At 37.8% G+C, this 9,870-nt stretch overlaps 1 long non-coding RNA gene across 1 annotated transcript; it reads left to right on the top strand.

The window, feature by feature from the left end:
* Positions 1 to 719: 719 nt before the first annotated feature.
* LOC124275110 lies at positions 720 to 2,428 on the top strand. The gene is made up of 4 exons (XR_006898208.1): positions 720 to 878; positions 1,492 to 1,530; positions 1,934 to 2,061; positions 2,338 to 2,428. It is a non-coding gene; the product is annotated as an uncharacterized LOC124275110 (long non-coding RNA).
* The last annotated feature ends 7,442 nt before the right edge of the window (positions 2,429 to 9,870 follow it).

Here is a 9,870-nt window from a genome sequence, read left to right as displayed (position 1 = left end):
GATACAAGTCCCGATCACTGATGCAAGTCATGACCTCGAACAGTACTGTGACGCTCTTTGTGGTCTAACCATGTATGACAGTAGGCATTAAATTGCAATGTCAAAAGTTATTCTTGCCTTCAGTGCATATAAATATGTGCGGAGTGAGCGGTTGAATGTTGTTTTTTTACCTGACAGCACATGTGTTCGTGTCACCCGTTATGTGTTCACGCCCAGTTTCTCCATATTTTCATTCAGTGTTTCACGTCTTGAGGAGCTTGGCTTTCTGCATGATTCCAGCCATACATACATACATACATACATACATACATACATACATACATACATACATACATACATACATACATACATACATACAGACATACATACATACATACATACATACATACATACATACATACATACAGACATACATACAGACATACATACAGACATACATACAGACATACATACAGACATACATAAAACATATATACAGACATACATAAAACATACATACAGACATACAGCAGGCATGCATGCAGACAGACAGACAGACAGATATGCAGACAGACAGATAGACAGACAGACAGGTTCACGGCAAAGACCGTTTCTCCACATACATACATCGAGTCCCATTTCTAGTGTACACCGCCGTAGCATATTCTCTCATTTACCCACACAACATGCAAACAGTATTGTTGTGCATATCGGTGCAGGGCACGTTTTGTTATACAACACCGGTTGTATGACGTCATCAACATACCCGCAACTGTAGGCGTCTCGGCGAAGAGCGACTCCCAGTGTTTATCTCCTACCATGTCGTAATACAGAGTTCTGTATTTGTAGATGTGTTACATATCATGGAATGATTGAGGGAATAATTTGACAGCACTAAGGTGAGTAAATCATCAGGGTTAGGCTTGATCTGCTTTGAAAAGAAATAGATAATGTGTATTATGCGGAAGTAGATTACTATATGTGCATTGCATGTATATTTCTGTCAATCCTGGCCATGCAACTCTTACCCTCTCATACCATACTACGGTTCATGTTCAATATTTCCGGTGACAGTTTCCTCAAGTGTCAGAGTTAATTTTGATCGTTCTGTTGTTAGCAAATGTCCAATTATAATAAAAGAGGGGAATCCCCTAGTTTCGGATTCCCCTACCCGGTGTACCAGTAACATTGTTGACTGTAGACATTGAACCCATATAACACAGTACCCATGCATGAGAGTGAACGATACAAGCTCATCTCAGGGATATGATTGTTATCTAAATGTAATGTAAATGTGCAGCAAGTGAATATGCAGAAAATCATTAGTTTGACACGTGAGGGCGATAATTATGGCTACACTTAAATGGAGACAGAGTACATACTATTTATAGCATGCATGCATACATGCATTCATAGTATTGTTAACGTTAAACTGACCACAAGCGCGTAGGTGTGTATGCATGTGTAGTTGTATCTGACTGAATACATGGTTATTCATTTCTTGTTTTCCAGATTTAGATGCCTGGGATCACGACATAGGCATTAAAAGAGGTAGGTGGGTGTACGAGAGGGTAACTATTGAATAATTTATTCAGTAGAAAGACCACAGGCCCAAATTACAACATGAGTGCATATATTATACAAACAAGTGCTTAGCTTCTGTGTTGAAGATATGTGTATATATACATTTATGGTAATGAGCAACGTAACATGAAAGCTTTTTGGTACATTTTTGCATAAAGAGGGATAGATTTAGGTTTGGCAGTTTGAAGAAGATTTATTAGACAATCGTTATTTACATATTGAGTAGTGGGTAAGTAAGCGAGCAAGCTATAAGTGGGTTGGTGTCACGTGTAACGGAGGCCTGAATTCTCGATAAAATACACTTAAAATAAACATTACTTGTGTCTCCGTATACCTGTGGTGATCTACATGAGCAACACGTGTCGTCTAGATGCTGTCGCCGACAAAGAAGATGGACGCAGACACGAGTGATGTCAGCACTGACGACAGTTGACAACAATGATTGTCCTCAGCGTGACGGTACAGAAGAAGCATGCACGCCTCCAGTAGACCAGCAGAGTAAGATATCGTGCTGCATAATAATGTCGTGTATTGTCGAAGTACATGGTGTACGCCCTCTGATATAATCTTCAAATTATGTTTAATTATGTGAACAAAATCATTTCAAATGTCCGTTGACGTACAACCGGACTGGACAACCGTCCGCCATATTTAGGTTCTGTAAATGAAGAAAAAGGTTGAAATTAGTTTAGTAAGTGTTTCGGTACTTTCCTTCACCATCAATATAAACTGCATTTCCCTTAACATCCCATGGTGATGTACTTGTGTTTTCAGAAGCTTCCTTAAACATGGATGTGAAAGGGGCGGTAAATTGCGATGTGAAATATAACTACACTATCGGGCAACTGAACGTGCAAAAGGTATGAAATACACATTAAGTGATGTTACTAAATAAGTGTTGCCCAATACTAATCCGTCGGTGTCATTTTATTGCACATATGAGCGCATCACACTACATTAAAGCACACTGATGCATTTATTCGTTCAGTACAACACTTTCTAATTCAGTCCGATACAGCACATGAGCGTATAACACAGACGAACAGATCAAATACATTGTACATGTAAATATACCATGCTGTATCACACGCAATAATGCAGCTCAACACACCATTTCATTCCGAGGAGAATCCATAAATAATAATATCAGCATGATCTTTGGACACATAACACAACACTGTGAAGGCAATCCACATGTAGTGATAACATCATCGTTCTATGGAGACCGGTGAATTTCCGGGTTACAATTGATCTTCAGTAACTCATGAGGCGAGTTTACTCATACTGCAAAATATGTAACGATTAACGCAAAGGATATACCCCACGAAGATGGAAGGTGAAGTTTATTATCCACTTCAAGCCATATGTGATCCCTGAAACACTAGAATTAATGCTTTCGGTCTTATTCTCATGTGTGCATTTCCTATGTTTAATTTCAACAGTTAAATTTATCACGAACAGGAGCTGTGTCCCGGTTGCTATACAGACACGATGGACAGGGAACAGCCTTTCAGCGTCCAAATGGTGAGTGAGTGAGTGAGTGAGTTTAGTTTTCACGTCAACCAAGTCAGCAGAAACTGACCACCCGGTCCCGTTAGTCGCCTCTTACGACAAGATAGTTCGCCTTTTATAGCAAGCACATGGGTTGCTGAAGACCTATTCTACCCCGGATCTTCACGGGTCTGAAAGGTCTAAATGGACTTTTGAGAATGTTCCACGGACTGATGAGAATTCAATATGAAGGTGTGCCTACTTATTTCAGAGCTCACTGATAAATTGGAGAAACGGTATCGTAGTAAATTCGAGAAGATGCACAACAAGTCATGTCTAGTTGTGGAATTTCTACATGATACTGAGGGAAGAGAGAGACAGAATGATTCAAGATCAAGAAAATGTAGAAGACGATGTTCATGGAGTTCTTGCATGGTATAGGGGAAGGATGCTCCTATGCTGCAGTTTAAACGTTTGCAGTGAGCCGGCAACTGTCAGCATCCGGGTTGAAGATGTAGAAAGAGAATATTGGTGCAAATCCAAGAGAAACAAAAATTTACAATTCAGATTCAGATTCATTTTTGTGAGTTGATTACTTGATAGTTGATGCTTCCCTACCTGGGCTAATGTTCAGTGAATGTAGATCATACCGTAGAACCATGTCTATTAAATTGGCTGAAGAGCAAAACATTTCTTTACTAAAATTCTGCACGAACGGAAGGTCGCTTGTTTATTTTCGAAAGGAAAGTGTTATCTTCATATAACTTGCTATTTACTCCTTTCTGAGTGCATTAAAAGTATTGTTCTTTCATCAGTGATGCAACGAACCACGAAATGGTGAGAAGACACAGAACAAGCTGCCAATCAGCCTTCAACGTCTCTGACTGAAGATGCGAAAGAGAAGGATTGGTCTCAATCCAGAGGGCACGCCACCCATAATAACATCAGCTTCGGATTCAGAATCAAGTTTGTAAGTTTAACAACTGACACTGCACAACAGTTTAATTTTCACTTGATATAGGTTTTCTACCGGTAATCGGAGGCAAACATATTGTTTCCAAACGATTCGTGTTTTCGAACCGAATGTCTTATTTGATTTACAAGTAATATACTTACAATTGTCTGGAAGCTAAGCACTAGGTAAGCTATACGCATTCTAGGAGGAGATATAACGTTCATTTTAACAGGCGTCAATGCACTTTTGTTGTCTTGACTTAAATTGGATAGTGCCTTCATATGATGTTAAAATAGGCAACACTTCAGCAGACCTAGGTATTGTTGCATACACTCCACAAACAAATAATTGATTGTCACGTGACAGAAACGTTATATCTAGAATGTCAGTTTGAGGTCAAGATTTATTATATAAGTACATTTCCTTGCGGTTTGGAAATGTATTCATTTTAAACCTTCAGAACCGAAACGTGCATATTTTCACGAAAGTATCAGCTGCCACTCTAGCTGACGTATATCCCTCTAGTTTTTGTTCCTTGGTAGCAAATCAAAATGCGATTTTAGCCAGGCCAAATTTAGCGACTGAAAAACAAACAAAACATGGAAACATTAAAATTGTTTTGTATTGTCGCAAAACAGATCTTACTTTTACATATTAAATCTATCAGTGTATATGTTGCTATTTCAACAGTTAAACGAAAAGTGCGACACACGGTATTGGCGCCTGTTAGATGGGAAAATGATTGAAAAGCGAAGACATTTTAAAGGGTAAAGTAAATCTTCGTTGACCTTTAAGCTAAAACTACTTCATATAACTGCCTCAACACAAACAAGTTATTTTCGGGAAGGGCACGGCAACAGTGTTTGTCATGGACATGCTGAGTATGACCGGTGAAATTGTCATTTTGTTAACTGGGGTCAAAATTACACTTTTCTATTATATTCTTCGAAAACGGTCAATTCCTTTGTTTTTCGAACGAAGAATGATATTATGAGTGCATTATATACTTACTGTTATCTAACAGCTCTAGATCTGCCATGCTGTTTTCAGGATGTTATCTCCAATATCCTCAGACACAAAAGAACTCATGCACAAACGGAAGTGTTGGTCGAAGGTAATTAATTTTCAAGTAGTGTTTTAACCATAGAAATAGGAGAATATTAATGAAGATTTTCCATGTATGAAATCAAGGTGCCGAGAGTATAAATGCTGAGTGGTCTTTACGCACCATAGCCTAACCTGCATGATTAATTACAACAAAAAGGCGCTTTATAGAGGTTGGATAATTTCAACACGCCCTTCTGGCATTCAGCATGCTACTCATATTAGAGTGTTGTATCTTAGTAGCATTAAATGTATGCCATAAATATCTAATGTACATATATATCCCCGATTCGTTAATGTTTAACGTTTACTTTTATTAGTTGTTTTTTATACAGTCGGTATGTGTTTATCTCTGGAGATCATGTGTATGGAAACTTCATCTCTATCAATGCATCATCAACATTCGTTTTCTAACTTTAATATGAACACAGATATTGCAAAAAGGGTAACTGGAACATAATTGCTTCACACTAAAATGAGCAAATTATTTTCTGGCGTATATTGCTTCAACTCTAGACATTATAATTCGAAGTTATATGAACATTTTTAACAACACGATTTTGTGTGTTTAATCGCATTTAAATATGTAACAGCCTATCTTTTCGAAAAACGCCCCCACATAGAGCTGACAATGTGTGAAGCCCATGTCTAGTGTCCCCACGCCGTGATGTTGCTGGAATATTGCTAAAAGCGGCATTAAACCAAACTCAGTCGAGTCGAAAACGCCACTTCAAAATATCAACTAAAACCTGAGTTGGTCCATTATATGGTTTGTTGGATGCGTGTAGGTTGGATAAACTATCTGGAAATATAATTCTGCTTTGATCAGTAGCAATGCTAATGGGATAGCCATAGCTTCTATCAGGGAGGGTTAGGTTACAAGGTGATCGTGAAGGCAGGGTGTGTGGGTGTGTGTGGGGGCATAACCCGGTTCTCAAATATGTTGTACAATGCATATAATACAAGCAATAAGAGAAGAAGTGTACTGGGAGATGGTTCCTCAATGATACTTTTCATAAGCTATTTGTAAACTGTCCCTGAGTTTGGTATTTATTAAATACTAAGTATCTTTTCCTAGCATTTCTAGCCTTTCTACAGACATCACTATACCATTGCGTATGTATGTACACATTGTCGGGGGTGGAGGGACAGACTTTGCAGCAATATCATTTTTAATCCATCTAAAATGATTGTATAGGGTCAGTTTTTATCAACATAAACATGTTTTATGTTAAGAACTGAGCCTATATCCCAATGAAATTTCAATTAGGAAGAAAGTGCATTTAGCTAGCTAAGGCAGTAACAGTTTGGAGAATAATATGACAATTGCCGAATGAATCAGCATGTACTTGCCATAACGAGACTATCATAATCAAAGGTCTTTTCCTTTTTTGGCAACTTGATAATACACTTAATCAGAAGACAATACATTCAAACAGTTTACTGTCAGTGGTCGTGCGTACAATTTTGACTATAAATCATAAACAGCAATATATCACATGTATAATGACGATAATAAAGATTGCGTGAAATATATACTAAACTAAAGGAGAAGCTATATAGGATATAGCTATTATATAGAACTGAGCACACTTTCATGTCTCGAGAGGGCATTATGTCATAAGTGACAATGAATATATGAATATGCTTAGGTTACTACCTCTAAACTCAGTTTGCGTAATTCATTAATGTTAATAGGTATGTACACAACGTGTACATACAAATTAAGATTAAACACACAAATTGTTGTGCATAATCATTCATATAATTTCCCTTCAGAAGCCTTATTTCAATGCGTGCTTTTCACAACCTTCACCTCAAACATATAGCCGAGCTTTATTTAGTGTGCTTTTATCGGCCCGTAACCTACCGAATATGAAACTATTACGACTTAATCAACTGCCAGTGTACAACAATTTCACCAGAATGAAATCACAGATTTAGTTGATGACTAACCGGCCTTTAGTTGGCAAAGAGTTTTTGAAAATACATTTATATGAACCTGTCATTTATTTCTATGTCAATATGAAAAAGAGTCGATATACATTGACCATGCGTTCTATATTGCAGAAGCTTCCAATTTCCTAATTGGTAAGGTTCAGGTGCCATTATCCGTGTTTGTAGATGATATGAGATACCCAGTATGTCATACTTTGTTGGCACGATTAGAGAGGCTTAATTAATATCTGCCCAGAATTCTGCTGTAATTGTAATCAACAGATACTGTTATTTCAAGTACATCATATTCAATATTTTAATCTAGTCACATAAAGATGATTTTTTAAACATCAAGTTGAGAATTAGTTGTAGTAATCATGGGAATATGTAACATACCTGTCGGTCCAAAGGGACTTAAAAGAATATGCGTTTGCAGATGTCTTTGAGACTTAAAAATGGGTTGTAGGTCACCTTTGAACAATGTCACACTAACAAGCTTCGACTGCTGCTCTGGGGTATATATATGTAACTGTAACTAGTTTATAAGATAAGAGGGAAAATATGTAAAAGTATTAGTGATCATCAATACACAAAATTGGTAGGGGAGAGTCAGAAAAATTGGCTTTGATGTCAACTAGAAGAATGATATCTAGGAAACCCTGGCCAAATGCACCCATTGAATTATCGGTGGGTGCGACTACTATTTACATTTTAACAGAAACTGGATTTGGGGAATGTTGAAAGGCCTGTATTAGCTGCACTGTCTTTGTCAGCTTGTACTGTGTTTTCCTTTTCACGTTTTACGAGGTTAATCTTTTTCAAATCCGAACAAGCAGTTGCTGAGATCAACCAAAATGAGCAGATGGTATATTCATTATTCTACTGAGTCACAAAAGATGATTAAACATTGATCGAACGCATAGGATAGTAATCATTGGAATATGTGATGTATCTCTTGGTCTGCAATAGCGGACCTTAAAAACTTTATGTGTTTCAAATGGTCTTGACACTTCGCCTTCTGACCAAGGTTGTACGAGCATGCTTCCATTACTGTATCAGGAATGCCTATCTACATAATAATTACCGCCAGATATGCAGATAAGGAGGAGACTATAACAAAGTGTTTTGACTGTCAAAGTAACATCGAACAAAATAGATTGCCACTAAACTCCTAAGTGTCACCGTTTGGCGTGTATATCGTTATGCACAGATCACATTATTGACCCTAAACGTGTCCGCGCTGTAACTCCAAGTAAATGCCAAGTTACACTGAAGGATGGGAGTCGATTTTGCCTTACGAAGCACTGACTGAATATGTGCGTTCCTTTTAGTTTTCAACAGGTAATTTGTTGCGACATGATCAACAACATAGGCCTGATACTTTACACAAGAAAAGTAACTGTTACTAATTCATTTATGCGATATATTATAGAGTCATACTTTCACAAATAGATGTCCCAATGTCTTAAGCTAAACAAATGTGTAACATGTATAGTTCTATGAAGATTCAAAGGCAGCAGTGGCTAAGATATACCGCAAACGAGCTACACACTATGAGCTATCGCTTGTAAAGGTTTTTGTGGAAAGTTTCAACACCTCTTCTCTTGGTTCACACGGGTTTCTGATTTTTATATGTATTAGGTATATTTCAACAGCTATTTACGAGGACATATGAAGAAGACAATAAGCCAATACAGTTAAGAGTGTGCATTCATCTTATGGACTAACCTGTATTGATACAAAGGTGAGGTGAGGGTGAAATTGAGTTTACAACGTCACGTGCTTGAGAATATTTCAACTCATATGACGAAATGACGTATGTGCGGCTGCTTGTACTAGCCCAGAATGAAGCTGGTTTTATAGATTTGCTAGCCCACTGGGAGATACCATACCGCAGTTAAGCATAGCATAATACCGCTTCCTCAGACACAGTATACTGACTCCGGGCTGACCATTCCTTGTTGTACCCATTACGTACCGAGCGCCGGGCAGAGACCAGCAAAGTACCATATTTTAACGTCTTTGGTATGACGCGGTGCGCGGGGATCGAACCTTCGCAGGCCTTCTGCTTGTATTGATAAAACATAACATTGACATGTTAAAAATGTCGAACACACCGTTGCAGATTGGTTCGTTTTAATGTCAACAAATGATTGCTGACTTTATGTACCCATTCGATACTCATTGAAATTACAATGTCTTTATTCATATTTTTGTACAAAACTGCGTTTTTCTGCATACAAAATATATATTTACATATCCACCCCTCCCACTTCAAGCTTCACCCGTGAACATCAGGGTTAAAATTGGTCTTCAGCAAAGAGTTATACTTATACATTAAACAACATGTAAACACACCTACTCTTTTCGTACGGTTGAATGCTGGCGCAACCGCACGATAACAACAAATAGCCTTCCACTTGAAAAAGAAACGTCACGTTAATTTTTGGTAAAACGGCTGTGTAAAATTAAAATCGACCACACTGAGGATACTGTACGAAATCACCTCATTCAGTCAAAGGTTATGACAGATTACCAATAAGTCTGAGTTCTTTAATAATTCCATGTTACGGCAAATGTTAGATTCATTTCGTTTTGGTTTCGCATAATAATGCTTGAGTTTATTATTGGGATTATAATGTTACCTCAGACCCCCAGGACAGCACACACAGAATAGTCTGCCAGCATAATATTGGAATATTATTCTTGAAATCACAATGGGGCAAGATCATACCCTCAGTTTTCACATATCAACATGTCAAGTGGTAGTGTACATCCAATATTCCACACAAGATATCAGAAGCCCTATTTCCAGGAAG

The sequence above is a fragment of the Haliotis rubra genome, unplaced genomic scaffold (assembly GCF_003918875.1).
Source record: "Haliotis rubra isolate DU_JTF1 unplaced genomic scaffold, ASM391887v1 Scf1985, whole genome shotgun sequence".
NCBI classification, from domain to species: domain Eukaryota; kingdom Metazoa; phylum Mollusca; class Gastropoda; order Lepetellida; family Haliotidae; genus Haliotis; species Haliotis rubra.
Note: the sequence above shows the minus strand (reverse complement) of the source record. Positions and strands in the feature narration are given on the sequence as shown.